At 39.8% G+C, this 18,585-nt stretch overlaps 1 protein-coding gene and 1 pseudogene across 1 annotated transcript in view; one reads left to right on the forward strand and one right to left on the reverse strand.

Moving 5' to 3' along the window:
- si:ch211-180a12.2 (uncharacterized) overlaps nucleotides 1-18,585 on the reverse strand; it is a 62,551-nt gene that overhangs the window by 25,815 nt on the left and 18,151 nt on the right. The gene's annotated exons all lie outside the window — the stretch shown is intronic.
- On the forward strand, nucleotides 9,821-12,605 carry LOC114547643 (uncharacterized; annotated as a pseudogene).

Raw genomic sequence — 18,585 nt, forward strand, 5'->3', positions numbered from 1 at the left:
AAATTAGAAATTCAAATTATAAAGGTTGGTGTCTCCCCTTTAGTCTACATAACATGCCATAGCATGTTACCACTTTATGTACAACTGTTCATTTATCATACAGACTGAAACTCAACTATCTATGGTATATCTCTCCTCTGCCTGCTACGCTGTGTGTGTGTGTGTGTGTGTTTAACTCCGAAAAGACAGTTAACCACGTGTTGTGATATTTAAACAAACGATCCGAAACGGCGAAATAAAAGCCTCTTATTTACAGGACCGGTCTAAAAGACCTCCGTCTTACAGCGGGATCTCCGAGTGTGACTGTCCGAGCACTGAGCAAGCGGCCCCGGCAGGCGCAAGCTGGCGGCCGCGTCATTTTATGAAGCTCTGAAAACTCCGAAAACTTTGGAGCAAATTGTGAATCCGGCAAAGATTTTCGCAAGACTGCCCGTTTTTGGGCTGTCTATGTACTGGAAATCCAACCATCATTGAATGCCGAAATGAATGTTGGGATACAGGTGCTGCGAAGTTCATACATTGACATATATATAATGGACCAACAGACCCCGTTGCTCTGGACGGAGACCAATGAAGGCTATTAGAAGCACTTTTCCGGTGATCTCTTGCTTTACTGCGCAGCCTCCAACTGATAGACAACGTAAATGTGACGTGAGCAACGTGTCTGAAAGTTGTAAGTCTTCTGGTAGCTGTGCCAAGAGAAATCTCAATCATTTGCAATCTTACAGAGATGGAGAGTGTAGGTATATGTAAGGAGATAACATAAGCACAGGCTAATTATTGCTAACTAAAATGATAGTTAACATTAGTAATTAAACCTAAATAGCTCATGTAAGTCGAAACTGCCTGCGAGCTTCTCCTGTACTATACGGTAATTCCTCTACTGTGCGACAGTAAGTCACTTGGTTATGACACAATCGTTAGCCTATTTTTACAAAAACATCTGCTACGGAGCCATAACGTGAGCTACAAGGCAATGGAGCCTTTTATACATAGTTGTGTTTCTTTAGAAATAAACAACGGACAAATATAGTCTTTAAACGCTTCAGATGTAAAGTTATTTGCTGTCAAGTGACGAAAAAAAAAAATGGCGGTCAGTGGAATGCTAACAGGAGGTGATCGCTTTGTAGCAACAATATGGCGCCATCGGAGGTTCGAGTTCTGAAGCAAAGCTTACCCCCTTGAGTTCATACAAGTTACCAACCGATGTATCCTCATTGACATATATAAAAGTGTATCCTCGGTAAATGGGCGTGTCAAGAATACATCCGGGAATTTTAACTGTTCTTGGCGAAATGCGAACTTGTGTATAGAGAGCCGAAGTCACGCCCTTCTACTTCCGGTCCATAGGACCTATCTTATCGAAAAAATATGAATGAGGGTCAATGGAGAGATAATAATTATTTTTTGATCCAGTTTGAAATGAGCCATGGATTACAAATATGATGTTTGTCAATTTAAAACATTATTTTTGAACCGAAGCAAGTCTCCGTTTATTGTTAAACTGTTGAAGTATAAGATTGTGAAAATACGTAATTAGAAAGACTACAAACTTGATGGATGACGTCTCTCTGAAGCTACGATGTCTGTTTGTATCGTACCGTGGATGTAACGTTACTCAAATGAGCAGAGGATCTCACTTGTTCTTTTGCTTCTCTGCTGAAAACACTTGACTGGATAAAACACAGCAGTTAAGATAACGTTACATGTGTTGTGGAACAGAGCTAAGCTAGCTAGCTAGCGAGCAAACCAAGCATCAAGCCAGGTGACGTAGATTGTGTGAAACGGGAGATGTAGTCCACTGAGCGGTTTCACACAAAACTAAGTGGTACTACGACAAACCTACGGGTAACTGAGACTTTCTTCGGTTGAAAAATTCTTTTAAATTGACGAACATCATATTTGTAATCCATGGCTCAATTTAAACGGGATCAAAAAATAATTTGCCTTTCCCCGTTCACTACCGTTCATATTTCTTTCTGACTTAAGGTCCCATGAGGTCCACCGGAAGGGGCGGGACTTCGGCTCTATTGGGACAGTACTTTGGCAACACGAGATGACGTTTCACAGGGACACAAGCACACAAGTCAATAGAAGAACACATATTGGGAAACGCCCACTGTAAGACCACAGTAGGGCTCAAGCATTGCTTAAAATATTGGAAAGGTCACATTAAAATATATCATTTAATAGAATTTAAGTGAATGATAAACTACAATAGAGCGTAGGGCACTGAGCTCTCTTAATACATGCAGGCTGTGACTGCATATAATGTACCGTGCCTTTGCACACGCCTGCTCACAAGCTCAACAGTAGTTTGGACATAAGCAGCCTATAATTCATGGCAAAAATAGGACTCTTTAAGACAGAATGAACATATTCTGGATAGACCATAATGGGCCACTATAAACAGCAGCAACCCAAGGGAACCGATTTTTCAATATACACATTTTCAATATGTGTTTTAACTCATTCAACAGTTAGAGAGACAGCAGGACTGTACTTGTTTCGAGTCTGACCTTTAAATGTCCAGAAATCTAAAAAGGTGTTATTCTAAAACATTCAGCATCTTAGATTCATGCACTGACAAAACAAACCTTGTTGACAGAAGTCTGTAATCTTATCAGAAAGTCTACCTTCACCTGGCATTATTCAACCTAACATCTAGTTAAAAATGTTTCAAAACAGACAGGATAGAAAAAGTAGTTTCATTAGTCTCTAAAAGGAATGAGATTTTACAGTGATGAAGACCACAAGGTGTCATTTTTTTAACACCTTGGTTTTTGTACGGACCGAATAAACGAGATATAACGTGTTAATTACTTAAATTTAAAAAAAGGTGCTGCTGGGCATATTTTATGGACAGTTACACATACAGAGTTACTTTCCACCTCTCCATATCATGAATGCATGGGGGTCCGTGAAAATATGAGGAAGTGGATGTTAAGAACAAGCAACCAAATAAAACTACATTTGACACATTACATTTTAATCACTGACTAAAAAAACAAAACCGATATTGTTGACTGATTAGACTTCCTTAAGTATGGAGTTACATATGTGCCTCATTCCTGTGCAAGTAATTGTTAATTGTGTGAATTGTTTTGAGCACAGAGAAAACAAAAACCAATTCCATGCTCGATAAAATGTATTTGCAGGTTTGCTTTTATCCATATTAACGTGCAATAATAACCCCTCTCACGCCGTTTAATCATGTGCCCTCTGAAAAGCTCTGTGTGCAGACAGACGCTTCTGTGCTCTGTTCAGGTCTCCCTCTCTCAACCTCTGCACTCTGTGCACGCCCAACTCTGACACACTCACTCAAATTGTCACAGCGTAGTAGTGTGCCACAAAAGGTCAGCAAAGAAATGAGAATAAAACTAATTTAAAACATTAAACAGGGAGCACAATCTTAGTTTTAATGGCTTTTTTTGTTTGATGAAGTAATTAATGTATAGCTCCATTTCTTTTTTAAATACAATAAAGTGAGTTTTTATTTTGGCAGATTTACATTTATTGAATCTAAAACTTTGCAAAGATTATTATGAGTTTGATAAGAAAATATTCTCTCTCATGTATAGTATATCTGACAAAACCAAATATTACATTTTCCAGTAAAAGTTCAAAGTTACAGGTAATATTATTAAAGACAAATCTACAAATATGTGGCCACAGTTTTTGGGTATGTATACATCTCCAGAACAGATGCAATAATTTCAGTATGTGAGTCACAGAAGGCACATCTCAGGTCAATATCATTTTTGAATTTGACAAATAAAATGATCTAACCAGATAACCCCGATCAATCATTTTGAATGAAACTTCTTTAACCTTATTGACCAAAAGTAATTTTTGTGGGGGAGTCCAAACCTTTTTCCAGCATAAACTTATTACACGATTGTTTCAATAAGCTATTCCAGGTGAAACAGAAACAAAATCACATTGAAATAGAGCACGGATCTTACAAACAGATGAGTTAAAGGACACTTTTCCAATAGGTGAGTCAGTTACAGCTACAATGAACATAAAACACAAATGTGTTAGTTATATCTATAATATTCAAGCTCTGTCCATTTTGATCTTTAGGTTGTAATATGGTAAACATACACCAGAGTCCATGAGAGTAAAAGAGAAAAGGGTAAAACACATAACAGTTACTTTGACAAAAAGTAATGTGACATGTTAGCAATGTTGTATTAGCAACACGTTAGACCATTAAGGGTTGATTAAGGCTATTATTGGTATTTTTAGCGCAATAACCACTGTTTTAATCAACATTTATTCACCAGATCTTATCATGGTTTAATTGTATTTCTTTTAATGTTATTATTTCGGTCTATTTCGGCCAGGGAAGCTGCTTTGTTGTTTTGATATTTTTTTAAACTATAATACTACATCTAGCAACATATATGTAGATATTATCATAGTATGCATTTCTTTACTTTAATAATATTTTGGTCTTATTACTGGTGAAATATTACAGTAGGTCTATGCTGTAATACAGAACACGATATGATCAGAGTTGGGCGCATGCAAAGCCGATTTCCCGCAATGCAATGCCGGCATTCATTTCAGAGAATCAGACAACGATCAGTGGGTCTTTAACGCCAGCATCGCTTCAATATACATATATATAAAATCAGTGGTTTTGTCATCAGCAACAACACTTTGCTCAGTTTTGTTCCAGTAAGTTATGCACCATAATGTTTAAAAAAATCCGCGTGTATATATCTATGGTCCTGGTAGGCTTAAATTTACTTAACAGCGCCACCTGCTGTTGTGGAGTGTGAATTACAGGACATTTGTTAGAAAATGTACCTGCATTTGTGTGTGAATCTGAGGGCATTTGTGTGTGGATCAGCAAGGCGGTAAGTTAGTGCCAAAAGTCACGTGACAGTTTTTTGTACTTGTAGAATTTGTTTTGTACTTGTAGGATTTTTTTTTTTGTACTTGAAAGATTTTAGTTTGTACTTGCAGGATATTTTTTGTCATTGAAGAAATACGTTTTTGTATGTGTAAAACATACTGTATTTGTTTGATAGGTAGGTTTCTTATTTGCAGAACAAAATGCATTAGTTTGTGAATGATGTTTTGTATTTGCAAACCACACTGAGTTTGTTTGTGAATCGTTGGGCGTGAGTAAAACACGTTTTTTTTTGTGTGTGTGTGTGTGTGTGTGTGTGTGTGTGTGTGTGTGTGTGTGTGTGTGTGTGTGTGGTTTCAAGCAGTTTGATTGGTTGGGGTTAGGCATTGACCTTGAGTGGTTAAGGTTAGGAGCAGATTGGTCATTTTATGGCGCGCGTACCTCACGCCAGGAACACTGCGGCGACCATAAATTAAGCTTTACAGAGCTGCTACACTGTTATTACAGTGATTTCACAATATTTAACAGTATTATTTCACAATAAAATATTGTATTCAGACTTTTACTGTGAAATAAATGTAAGACTATGTTCTCTATCACAGTACAGCATCTTATTGTGAAATTTGAATTTCACTTGAAACGCACTGCATTGTGGGGCGATTTCGTCAGAAGCCAAACTCATTGGATTCTGTCACAGACGATCAGGTCTACGTCAAGTTGAAGGAAAAAAGTCAAGTAAAAGAAGGCAATAGAGTTATATGGTAGATTGTAATTCAATTTAATAGGTATTCTGAAGAATTCTTTGCTTTTTGATTTAACTTTTAATGTTAGTGGACTGACTTTCATGCTGGTTAGCTAGCTAGCTTGCTATCAGACCCTGTCACCACATTTTCAGGCTCAGTCATATATTTATTTATTTAGCGGACACTTTTATCCAGAACGACATACTGACAGTCCCCCTGGACTTGAGCAACGGAGGGCTATATATATAGCTAGCTTACTAGCTAGCTAGCTAGCTATAACGTTAGCTAGCTAGCAGACCTCCACCGTTCTCAGACTCCCTTATTGTGGTGAAATAGCAGGTTGCCCCTTGTCCGTTCAGTGTACTTGTAACGTTAAATATAATTTTACTTCGGATACCAGTCCCTTTTTCTCGTTTTATCAGACATTATCTACTTATCTACCAAAATCCTCCCTTTTCCCTCCGTTTTTTTTTTTCGCGTTTTTTTTTTTTTTTCGCTCAGCATGTTTCATACTCCTGCTAGCCAGTTCATTTAAATCCTTTCCCCCGCCATTTTGTGAACAATGTTTCACTGTAAATTTAGTTTGTGTGAGCATGTGTCTGAGACTGTTAGTTTATTCACCACACAAAGCTGCACAGTAACACTCCCAATTATCAGTATCGTGTTCCTGACTGTACTTGTATGTACAGCAAAGTGATTGTTTTAAAAACTCATATGTATAGAGACCACAAAGCTACAGGATCTTCCCAGTGGCATTTCAAGCCAACTGGCACACTCTTAAAGTGTGTGTCTCAGCCCTGTGCATTCAAGTGTGGCACTATAACTTCCCTTGTAAAGCATTTGAAGGCACATTTACCAGAAGGGTTGGAAATCAAATGCCCATTTAGAGGCTGCAACTGCAGCTTTACAATTGCTTCCAGTTTTGCCTCACATGTTTCCAGGAAGCATACAAGTGGAGGTGTAGAGGATCTAGATGATTCGGTACTAGAAAAGTCTGTTCCCACAGAGCCTTTGAGTCAGCCTGAGCCTGGTCAGTCATGTTCAGACATTTCAGAGGAACAACATGAGCTAGAAGTGCCATTTGCTGTGGATGATGCCCTCTTTTTACACAACCTTACACTTCTTTACTTGAAATTACAAGCTAAGCTATTGTTACCAGCGAGTACCATTCAAACAATAAATGACGACTTCCAAAATGCCCATGAAATTGGTCTCTTACATTCACTTAACATTCTGAGTAAAAAATTAAAAGGTACATGGAATTCCAGAGGCCACAATAAGCAACATAATTGAAGAACTAAACAAAGGGGATCTACTCAGGCTTTATAACAGGGGCGCTCTGAGCACAGATGTAAAGAGGAAGGAGGCTTTTAAAACGGGTTTCAACTACGTTGATCCTGTGCCTTTATTTTTGGGAAATGATGAAAACGACAAAAGTGCTTTGCCCAGTATGTACCTATAAGGGAAACATTGGCAGTACAGAGCAGTACACTTTGACACGTTTGCAACCCAGTGCTTATAAAGTCTATCAGGATGTTAGGGATGGAGAAGGAATTCAGAGTAATTGATTGTTGACAGCTGAGCCTTCATCGGTTGGTTTAATACTATACCAAGATGCATTTGAGGTTGTGAACCCTCTTGGTTCAGGGAAAAAGAAACACAAAGTGTTAGCTGTTTACTCAACCCTGACTGACATTTTGCCGCACAATAGATCCACTATTGATCAAACGCAACTTGTCCTACTATGTAGGGAGCAGGACTTTAAATACTTTGGGATGAACAAAGTTTTTGAGTCATTGTTGAAGGACCTCAAAGTCCTGGAAGAGAGTGGTATTGTGATCGGTGATGGCAGCGTTGTCAGAGTCTCTTTGGTTGCGTTGGCAGGAGACAATTTAGGATCACATTCTGTTGGGGGCTTTGTGGAAAATTTCAGTAGGGCTAAGCATTTCTGTCGCTACTGTGACAGACAGATTTACATTTATGAATGAACCACAGTTGTGTGGTACCACAAGAACAGTACAGTCCTACCAAAGTCATATACAAGATTTAAAGACTACTGGTACAGACTCTGTATGTGGTATCAAGTCTGACTCACCTTTTAACCAGCTTGCTCATTTTTATGTCTGCCATCCTGGCCTCCCACCATGCCTAGGTCATGACTTGTTTGAGGGTGTTGTGTCATATGACCTTGCTTTGTTCATTGGTCATTTAGTTAAGAAGAAGCATTTCACTTACTTGCAGTTAAATCGGTGTAAGAATCAGTTCAAATATCAAGGAAATGATGGCAGAGACAAACCGGCAGACCTCTCTCCTGGCAGTGAGAGATTAAGTGGGCATGCAGTTCAAAACTGGAGCTTTCTTAGATTGCTACCTCTCTTGGTGAGTTACAGGATTAAAGATGCTTGTGACAATGAGGTATTGCAGCTCATATTGCAACTGAGAGAGATAGTGGAACTTGTCTGTGCACCAACCATTACAGCTGGCCAAGTAGGATATCTAAAAGTCATCATCGAACAGTACATCTACTTCAGAAAAAGGTTATTCCCTGATCATTCCCTGAAGCCCAAACACCATTATTTGTGCCATTATCCAGAGCTTATCATACACTTTGGCCCACTTATCCGCCTGTGGACTCTAAGGTTTGAGAGCAAACACATATTTCAAGCAGTGTGCCAGAAAATTACACAACTTCAAAAATCTTTGCAGAACGCTGGCAGAGAGACATCAACTTCTGCAAGCCTACTTGAGTTCAGGAAACCTGTTCCCTCCAGCTATACAAGTAGAAAGGGGTACAGAGTTTTATGTAAACGATTACAATGACATGATCAGGGCATCTGTAGCCAGTTTTAACTTTGAGTCTGAGTCATCAGTGGCTTGTAACAGTGTCACAGTGAAAGGCACTGTGTACAGAAAAGGCATGTTCGTTTTACTTGGGAACAGTGATGAAGAACTTTACTTTGGAAAAATTAACTTTGTCATTGTTCACCATGACTCTGTTTATTTTGTGACAAAGAAACATACTTTTGTTAAATTGAGAGACGTGGGCATCTACTGTGAACTAGGAGTAGCCAAAGAGGATTATGTTTGCATCAAGCATGAGGATTTGCTTGACTACTATCCTCTTCCAGCTTACAAAGTATTTGACTTGTTACTAATTGCTCTCCACCATTCTTTTCCAGAGGCACTTTAAACAGGCAGGTGACAAGAGCAGACCGGACGGTTGTGACTAGTGAAGGTAGAAGGTAAGGAATCTTTTAGGTTAAAATAATTTGGCGAGGCGATTGGTGGAGTTTTTGAAACCACGTAATATATCATCAATTTGCCACTGCCTTGATACCCAAGGAGCAACAATGCTGCATTCTATTCTGTTTTAGCCTAATTCTCTAATTTATCTAAACCTGTGTTGCTATGTGTCTAGGTTACTCAGAAATCTAAGTTACTAAATCACATTTTAAACTAATGTTGCATAATAAAAACTTCAATACACCATGACCGCATGAATTGATCAAAATCAGCGTTATCTCTTCTCTACCATCTCCTTGCCTGTACTGAGTGTTTTTGAATACATTTTTCTAAGAATAGCCTGTTTTAAAACTTAACCTACTGGACTTGGTTATGAGTAGCATAGGCTTTGGCGGCATATTGGTCAAACTTTACTTATTCAAAAGGAAATTGATAGCCTGTTGCCACATAGCAGTAAAAGACTATTTCTTGCTGCTGTTTGTTCAAACCAACTGAACACACATACATTCAAACATATACATTATAGCCTAGTTCTAATTCGTTTATTTAATTTTCAGTCCCATCATGCAATATGCAGGTCTATTCTGTCTCTGCTGTTCTATAATTGTTGTAAGCTTTGTTCAGCTGTGTGAAGTTCATAGGTGCTGTCATTTCTGCTGACCACCAGACCAAACTTTTAATAAACAATTACTATGCAAGTAGATTTGCTTCACTATCCAGCCAAATGCAAACAAATGGTAATTGATAAGACCCTGTTGATTCTTCTTGGGGCTCCGCCCCTTTATTATACGTGATGCAAAAACAATGGTGTCTCTACTCTGGTCAAATTCACTTATTTTGTAGTCATGAATGAAATTCAGATAGAATTCAGACCGTTCAAGAGAAAATCAACATTAAAATCAATATTTGCCAGGAGTATGAATAATGTTGTTACTAACTGTATGTTTGTCATTCTATAGTCTTGTAGGTAATGGATCGCCAAGCCATAAAAGAAGCGGTCTCATCAGTTTTACCGGGCCTCCCTGTTGAAACCCTGAATTCCTTGCTGGATGGGTTTGAAGAGCTTGGTGTGGAAAGCAGGGCAGACCTTGTTTTGGTAAAAGAGAAGGATCTGGAGCAATACCTCAGACCAATCCAGTGTCGAAAATTGCTAAGTGTTTTTATGAATGAAGGTAAATCCATATTTTTAGGTCATCGATTGAACAAACCCAAAACACTAAGTTTAAATATTAAGTATTTTTAGAATTCTTATCTTCACCTAAACATTAGAGATGCTAATGGACAGTTGGTCTATAAGAGCAGAATGGTACAAGTCGTACCATTTTAATAATTTTGCTCTGCAACCTGTGAAGTTTGTTTGTTTCAGTATACTTTATCTACCTCTTATCTATTCACAATTTCTTGTCCTCTCACTTGTAGGACTTCCGGTGCTTGAAATAGAATGTGTTTCAGTAGCCTCTCCACCCCGCCCAAGTAGTCCATGTCGGGCGTCATTGGGTTCCCAAAGCTCTCTGAACGCATTATCTTCACCCAAACTACCTGGCAGGTCATGGTACACAGACTTCCATGTCAAGTGGGACCAGATGCCAGCAGCAATCCAAACAGCAGTGGACAATCAAACAAGACCATCACCAGGGGACAGACAAGCTATGGTGAAGGCCGTCGTGGACCAGATGCTTCAGCATGATCAGAACCCAACCAGAGCAACATGTCACAGCATTGTCCGGGGCATTGTAAGGGATTATCCCAAAAGTTTTGTTGATGTTGGTAGAAACGGAGACATTCTTGGAGATGGCTGTCACTCTCTTCTTCAGCAGATTAAAACGAGAGTGGAATATAAAAATAAAAACAATACTCTTGCACAGAGACGCAGAAAGAAAAAGCCCACCACTAGGGTGGCTGAGGAAACCGGAGTGATGGCAAGAGGCCCTGTGGATCGGTACGGATGTGTGAGGTGGTGTCCTTAAGAACATCCTGCTGGTGAGACCGAGGCAACCTTAGATGAAATGAAAAGGCAGCTGCACAACATCTACTCAGAGGAAGGAATGAGCGGGGCAGGGAGAGCTGAAGCTTTGATTGAGAAGACATACGTCATCCAGCGGCGGTACCTCAACAGTTTGCCTTCACCTGCCATTTCAGACATTAAGGAAGAATTGTCTTTTCTTTTCTCTCAGACTTTAGTCTGCTGACAGATATCTCCATCCTTATTAAGTTGCAAGAGGCCCTAAAAAACAGAGGCAGTACACTTATTCGGTTCTGCCAGGAACTCAAACGCCATCCAGAGATTGAGGACGTCCTGAATAATTTCAAGCCAGAGGCTTCAGACAAGGCTGCATGTATCCTCCTGCTCCTGTTGGCGTACTTTAAGGAGCCCAAGAGTGCCATCGTGCTTGAGACTGATGTAAGTTGTGTATAAAATATTTTTTAAAAGCAGTCTGTGTTTATACTAGATAGTATACATAACATTCTCTCTGATTACCCTCTGTCAGGAGACCAGTGAACTGTCTTATGTATTTGAATCTGCTACCATAAATATGTTACAGTTAAGGTTTATTTTACAGCCGTGTGCCACAGCCGCTGATGTGCAGAGAACAGTGATGCTACCAAGCACCCCCTGTTTGATTATCCAAGGTACTATTTATATCTGGACTTCATATTCATATTTTCTAGCACAATGTTTCCTTTAGGATTTTTTTTTTTTTTTTTTTTTTTTTTTTTAATTACTGTAGTAATTTTATACAGTCAATGGCTTTAGAGATTTTCAGAATTATCCTGCATTCAAGGGGTGGGGTAGCAAAGCATGTTCTGTAGCTTTAGCTGTTTGAGAGACTAAATCAGTAGATGATCTTGTTAGATCAGTAACAAGTGGGTTCACAGTTTAAAGGCAGTGTTGCTAGATATCAAAATCAGAAACATTCTTCTCTTGTTCATTCAACATTCCACTTCTATATCTGTTCATTTTAGGTGACCTGATGAAGCCAAAGTCTTGGATGCTATCCACTGAAGGACAAGAGGTGATGGGGCCAGACGACAGCTTCATCAATGGGATAGCAGCCGTTTTTGCAAGCTATTATAACTTTAATCTGCAGTATCCTGAGGACGGCTCATGTACTCTGGAGTTTATTCAAAGGTATTGAAACACTCAAATGTACATTACACACACACACACACACTTATATACACACGCCTACAACAACACGGTAAGGGTCTGGATGCGCGCACCCCAAGGGGGTAAGTTTCGCCTCAGAACTCGAACCTCCTATGGCGCCATTTTGACGCTACAAAACGATCACCTCCCGTTAGCATTCCATTGACTCAAATTCATATAGCAATAATATAAATAATAATAATAATAATAATAATAATAATAATAATAAATAGCAATTTATTTTGACATGGACGTATTCCCACTGCAACACGCTATAAAGTATTTTTTTGCTAATGTAAATAATGGTCTTTCACAAAACTTCGATTAACGTAATTTTTCTCCCAAATGAAAGTTTTAACCAATTATCAGCCATAAATAGACCCACGGTTGTTTTTACTCTGGAGCATTCCTTCTAACTGTAAAATATAATGAGCAATATAACATGCAATACTGAAAGTTGTTGTCTTGTCATATTGTTTACAGGTGCTTCTTGGGTATTAACCCTGAGGTGGGCTCCAAATCAAAGAAGAAACAGTTGGGAGGCATCCACCCACATGTGAGCACACTCATGAGAAAACTTGTGGACTTTGAATGGATGTCGATGTAAATATAAAGGATTAAAGTATAGGGACACCTGACCATTACACCAACAGAGACTTTAACATTCAGGGGCATTGCATTCTAAAGACATGCATTACATTACTGATGGCAAGCTCTATATCTCTCTCTATGTATATATAGCTCTCTCTCTCTATATATAGCTCTCTCTATATTTTTTTTTTCCTCTCTCTATGTATATATCTCTATACATCTCTCTCTGTGTATCTCTCTCTTTCTCTGTGTATCTCTCTCTCTCTCTGTGTATCTCTTTCTCTCTCCCTCTCTCTCTGGCTGACAAAATGATTTGTGCAGGACAAGAGAACAAAGGAGCATGCCAGGTTAAAACAACCAATTGTTGTAATATTTGAAGCAGCTGTACTGAATACTTTTGATTTGTTTTTCTTCTTAAAATGTTATTGTCAGTGAGAGTGTGCCAGGCTAGAGAAGACCACTACAGTCTCATTTTTCAGCATTAATTAGGGCCCGAGCGCCGACAGCGACAAAGGCCCTATTGAAACTGAAGGATTATTATTATTATCTTTCTATTATTTTCCCGTCAAATAAATTGGCTTTTTGAGGGGCTTAACATATTCAAAAACTTACCAAATTTGGCAGCCGCATCAATTCTGGTGAAAATTTACGTATTTTAAGGATTTCGGGAATAGGCGCACAAAAATGGCTCGCTAGCGCCCCTAGAAAGTGGAGCCCCTGCAGTGCGTTTAACGTAGACTCACGAAAATTGGTAGACATATGTAACATGTCAAGATGTAAAAAAAAAAAAACTTCAATAGAGCCATACCCTAAACCAAACAGGAAGTCTGCCATTTTGAATTAAATGTTCGAAATTAGTGTGATTTTGGCCATTTCCACATTAACGAACTCCTAGAGATTTCATCCGATCAACTTCAAACTCTGTCTGTGCCATCTTAAGATGTTAAAGATGAAAAGTTGTTAAAAGAAAAACTTTGTCATAGGGCGTGGCCATGGCAGGGCGGCCATTTTGTGCGTTTCGCCGCCGAAACAGGAAGTGGGTCTAACTTGAGTGTACGTTGTCCGATTACCTCAAAACTTTTCAGGATTCATAAGAGTCCAACCCTGAGGACAAATAAAGGCTGGTATTTACTTAGTCATAGCGCCCCCTAGTGGCAACAGGAAGTAGGCCTAAAAGTCAAGGTGCTATACTTTAACGAACTCCTCCTAGAGATTTCATCCGATGGACTTCAAACTTGGTCTGTACCATACCAACACCTTAACGATGAAAAGTTATTAAAAGAAAAACTTTTCATCTTACGGTGTGGGCGTGGTGGCCATTTTGAGTGTTTAGCGATGAACAAAGAAGTTGTTGTAACTTGAGTGTACGTTGTCGTATCTGCCCAAAATTTCTCACAATTGACAAGGGTCCAGGCCTGAGGACACCTACAGGCCAAAATTTACTTTTGGTCATAGCGCCCCCCGCTGGCAACAGGAAATCTGCCTTATATGACAAACATCCGATTTGCATGAAACTCAGAATGTGTGGTCTACGTGTGATACTGAGCCGCCCCCTATAATATAACCACGCCCACGTACGCAGGCCACGCCCCCTTTCATATTATTTGAACCGTTTAAGGTATACCCTTGTGTGAGGTATCATTGAACTCAGCAGAGACTTCTTTCTTCATTGGTGATGGTTTGGCCCACCCAATATGGTTAAGCCACGCCCCCTTTCATACATGCTGACCCATTTAAGGTAGAGTCTTGTGTGAGGTATCATTCATCTCAGCAGAGGCTTCATTTTTAATTGTGATGGTTGGACCCACCCCCTATGCTTTAGCCATGCCCCCTTTCACAGCTAATTAACCGTATGACGTATAGTCTTGTGTGAGGTATCGTTGAACTCGGCGGAGAGTTCCCTTTTCATTGGTGACGGTTTGTGGCGTCTAAGTGCCGCGCAAATGCACGGTCGCAAGGAGCGCCGTCCGCTGGTAACCCCGACGGGCGCAGAGGCGCGCGGGCCCGTCCATCGCTGCTCGCAGCTTTAATTAACAGTTTGGGTTTTGTCTCTCCGTTTTCAGGGGGATTCCGGTGGACCTTTGCAATGCAAACAATCCTCAATGTGGATCCAGGCTGGCTTTACCAGTTTTGGAATACCTTGTGCCCTAGCTGGTTTTCCTGAGGTTTATGCCCGAGTGTCTGAGTTCCAGACTTGGATCATGGATCAAGTGATGGGCGCGAATGTTCACTTCGTGACATTCAGATCCAGTGGCACCGACCAGGAAAACAGCTTTGTGTGTCGCAGCTCTGTCCCTGGAAATGCAACCACAGCAGCTCCAAACGCAACTTCCACAGCAGCTCCAAACGCAACTTCCACAGCAGCTCCAAATACAACTTCCACAGCAGCTCCAAATACAACTTCCACACCATCAACTGTTGCAACTGAACTTACAATGGTTGTCATCTTAGTGACACTGTTCCTACAGCACATTGTAGCGCCATAGCACAGGTTTCAACTTACAACTTCTTAATTTCTTTTTCTGTTGTTTTGGGATATCTTATCTTTTAAATAATTTCACAAAATTATTTATAACATCACGATGATTCTAGCGGGGTTTGTGTGGTGAAAGTTTTGCTACACTGTAGCTTTGAAGCATGGTTTTGTCCCTGTTGTACCATTTCTTTGAAAACCCTATTTTAATGCAACACAAACTTCATTTAACATATATCTTCTCTGTAATACTGATAATTTTTCAGAAATTACATTACATGCCATTTAGCTGATGCTTTTATCCAAAGCGACTTACAATTGCTATATATGTCAGAGGTCGCACGCCTCTGGAGCAACTAGGGGTTAAGTGTCTTGCTCAGGGACACATTGGTTGATGTATCGCAGTGGGAATCAAAGCCGGATCTCCCACACCAAAGGAACGTGTTCATATCCACTGCGCCATCACCATTTCTTTCCCAAATATTGAGATTCAATATGGGATTATTTTTTTAAGCTCTTTGTCTTCTGTATTATTCAACAAAGAAACAATAAATCATTGTATAGTACGAACAACACACAATTAGATAGATTAAACAAACTGTTCTTTCCTGGAGGCCAGGCCTGTATGTGATGAAATTAGGTGATGCATGAATTTATATGAATGACATCTTATCTTATTTAACTACTTCAATCACAGTAGTATATTGAGCACTGACCATGCTTGGTGTAAACACTCCTACGAAAGTCAGAAATAAATCACACAAACTAAAGTGCAGATTGCAGAAATATAAAAACAAATCTGTTGCTTTACCACACTTAGTATTTAGATTTAATTATTTACTGTAATAAAACATATGTAAACATGTGGATTGCACTTTTTAAACATCATCTTTGAATTTTACTAGACACACACACACACACACACACACACACACACACACACACACACACACACACACACACACACACACACACACACACACACACACACACACACACACACACACACACACACACACACACACACACACACACACACACACACACACACACACACACACACACACACACACACACACACACACACACACACACACACACACACACACACACACACACACACACACACACACACACACACACACACACACACACACACACACACACACACACACACACACACACACACACACACACACACACACAATTGAGCCCCAGTCCGAGGGAGATTGACAGTTATGTTTAGCTTCTTCCATTTTCTAATGATTGCTCCAACAGTGGACCTTTTTTTTCCACCAAGCTGCTTGGTAATTTCCCCGTAGCCCTTTCCAGCCTTGTGGAGGTGTACAATTTTGTCTCTAGTGTCTTTGGACAGCTCTTTGGTCTTGGCCATGTTAGTAGTTGGATTCTTACTGATTGTATGGGGTGGACAGGTGTCTTTATGCAGCTAACTACCTCAAACAGGTGTATCTAATTTAGGATAATAAATGGAGTGGAGGTGGACATTTTAAAGGCAGACTAACAGGTCTTTGAGGGTCAGAATTCTAGCTGATAGACAGGTGTTTAAATACTTATTTGCAGCTGTATCATACAAATAAATAGTTAAAAAAAAAAAAAAAAAAAACATACATTGTTATTTCTTGTTTTTCTTTTTTTTTTTTTAGATTATGTCTCTCACAGTGGACATGCACCTACGATGACAATTTCAGACCCCTTGAGGCAGATTGATTGCAGGTGATGTGAACTACAGATGGAACTGAGTGGCAAAGTATAGGGGGCGTGGCAACTGCAGGACAGAGCTGGAATCTTCCAAACAGCTGCCATTAATAAAAGGATTTCAAACCAGTAATCTGACAAATCACTAATCTATACCAGTCAGTGATTATCCATAAACAGATTCATCTGATCTTAACTATAATGAAAATAATTGGTAAATTTATGCTTATTTTACTCCCAAAATTTGGTATTATTTCATTAAATTAAGTTTATTTACCATAAATTCCAAAAAATAAGTGTAAAAATAGTGGTAATGCGTTGGAATTAAGTTGTCAAGAAGATGTTAAATAGAATTTATACTTTATTAATAGGCAAAACAGACTGGGTGAATTTTGACCCGGGAGGACAAGTGTGATTATTGGCTGCCATTAAAAAAAATTGAAATAGTTTCAAAACAGTATCCTGAATAAACTTTGACTTATACCAGTCTGTGATAACCATCAACATATGTTCCTGTTGATCACAACTGTTAGTCAAAATAATTCATAATTTCAGCTTTTTTTAAACTCAATTAGGTATAATTTTATATAAATGCGTTTTTTGAACATATAATAAAAAAATATGTGTAAAACTAGTGGTAATAGGTTGGTAAGAAGTTGGCTAAGAAGATGTAACACAGAATTGGGTAATAATTTATACTTCATGCTTTATAAACTTGCAAAACAGACCGGGTCAATTTTGACCAGGGAGGACAACGAGTGCATGGTTGACAGGAGAAAACATAAGAGTTAAAGGCGGGTACTCTGTTGAAGTTTAAAACTATTGGATCTGCCCAGAGCCACTCTGGATCTGCCATAACCAATCGCTAATGTTCGGTTGTGACGTCTGCTTAGCATCGCTAGCGTTAGCCTTAGCAAACTCCTTCACCACTAACGGAGCGAGCTGGACAATCAAACTTTTCCCAAACCCCGTGGGGAGGAGGGCCACAACATCATGGCCACCAACAAAACTCAGCAAAGATTGTTCTTGCTCTGGCTTTAACTTCTGGATATTCGGCAGCAATGCCACAACGGACCGAATGGCTTTGCTCGCATCTGTCTCCGCCGCCATTATGGAACTACAACTCAAACTAGCGCATTACCTCAATGTCATCTTTCTCAGCAACTCCCTCTGTTCGCTGATTGGACCGGTAAAGATTTGGCCGGAGAAAAACGAAGAATATACCGTAAACCCAGAAAATTGAGCAGAAGTAGGTAGGAGGGCGGAGCCAGGCCTTTAGTCCTCCTCCCCCTCTTTTCTTTAAATGACATGAGGATGAGACTCATCCAAGACAATGTGGTACTGCCACACTGTGGCCTGATTGCACAGAGCAGGCTGAGCAGCCAAATTAGATTACACCAATAAGACCAAGGAGATGGTAAGTAACTTTAGAAAGACTGGTTCCTGGGATCCATCTGACGGATTAGCTGACCTCCAAGGACAACATAGCTGTCATTAAGCGGGCCCAACAGGGCCTTCACTCTATCCGCAGGCTGAAGAGGGTGGACCTCCCCATCCCATCCCAACCATGCCCATGTTCTACAGAGGCACCATTATTCTCATCCACAGCATCTCTTCTCGGTTTGGTAACAGCACAGCAGAGCCACAAACTGAACAGGATAGTGAGAACAGCTGAAGAAACCATTGGTGCCTTGCTGCCGTGTCTGCAGGACATCCACACTGAGCGCTGCGTGCGTAGAGCAGACAGCATCATAAAGGACGCCACTCATCCTCTCGTGGCATGTTCACACTCATGCAGTCCAGGAAA

The sequence above is a fragment of the Perca flavescens genome, chromosome 21 (genome assembly GCF_004354835.1).
Source record: "Perca flavescens isolate YP-PL-M2 chromosome 21, PFLA_1.0, whole genome shotgun sequence".
Classification (NCBI taxonomy): domain Eukaryota; kingdom Metazoa; phylum Chordata; class Actinopteri; order Perciformes; family Percidae; genus Perca; species Perca flavescens.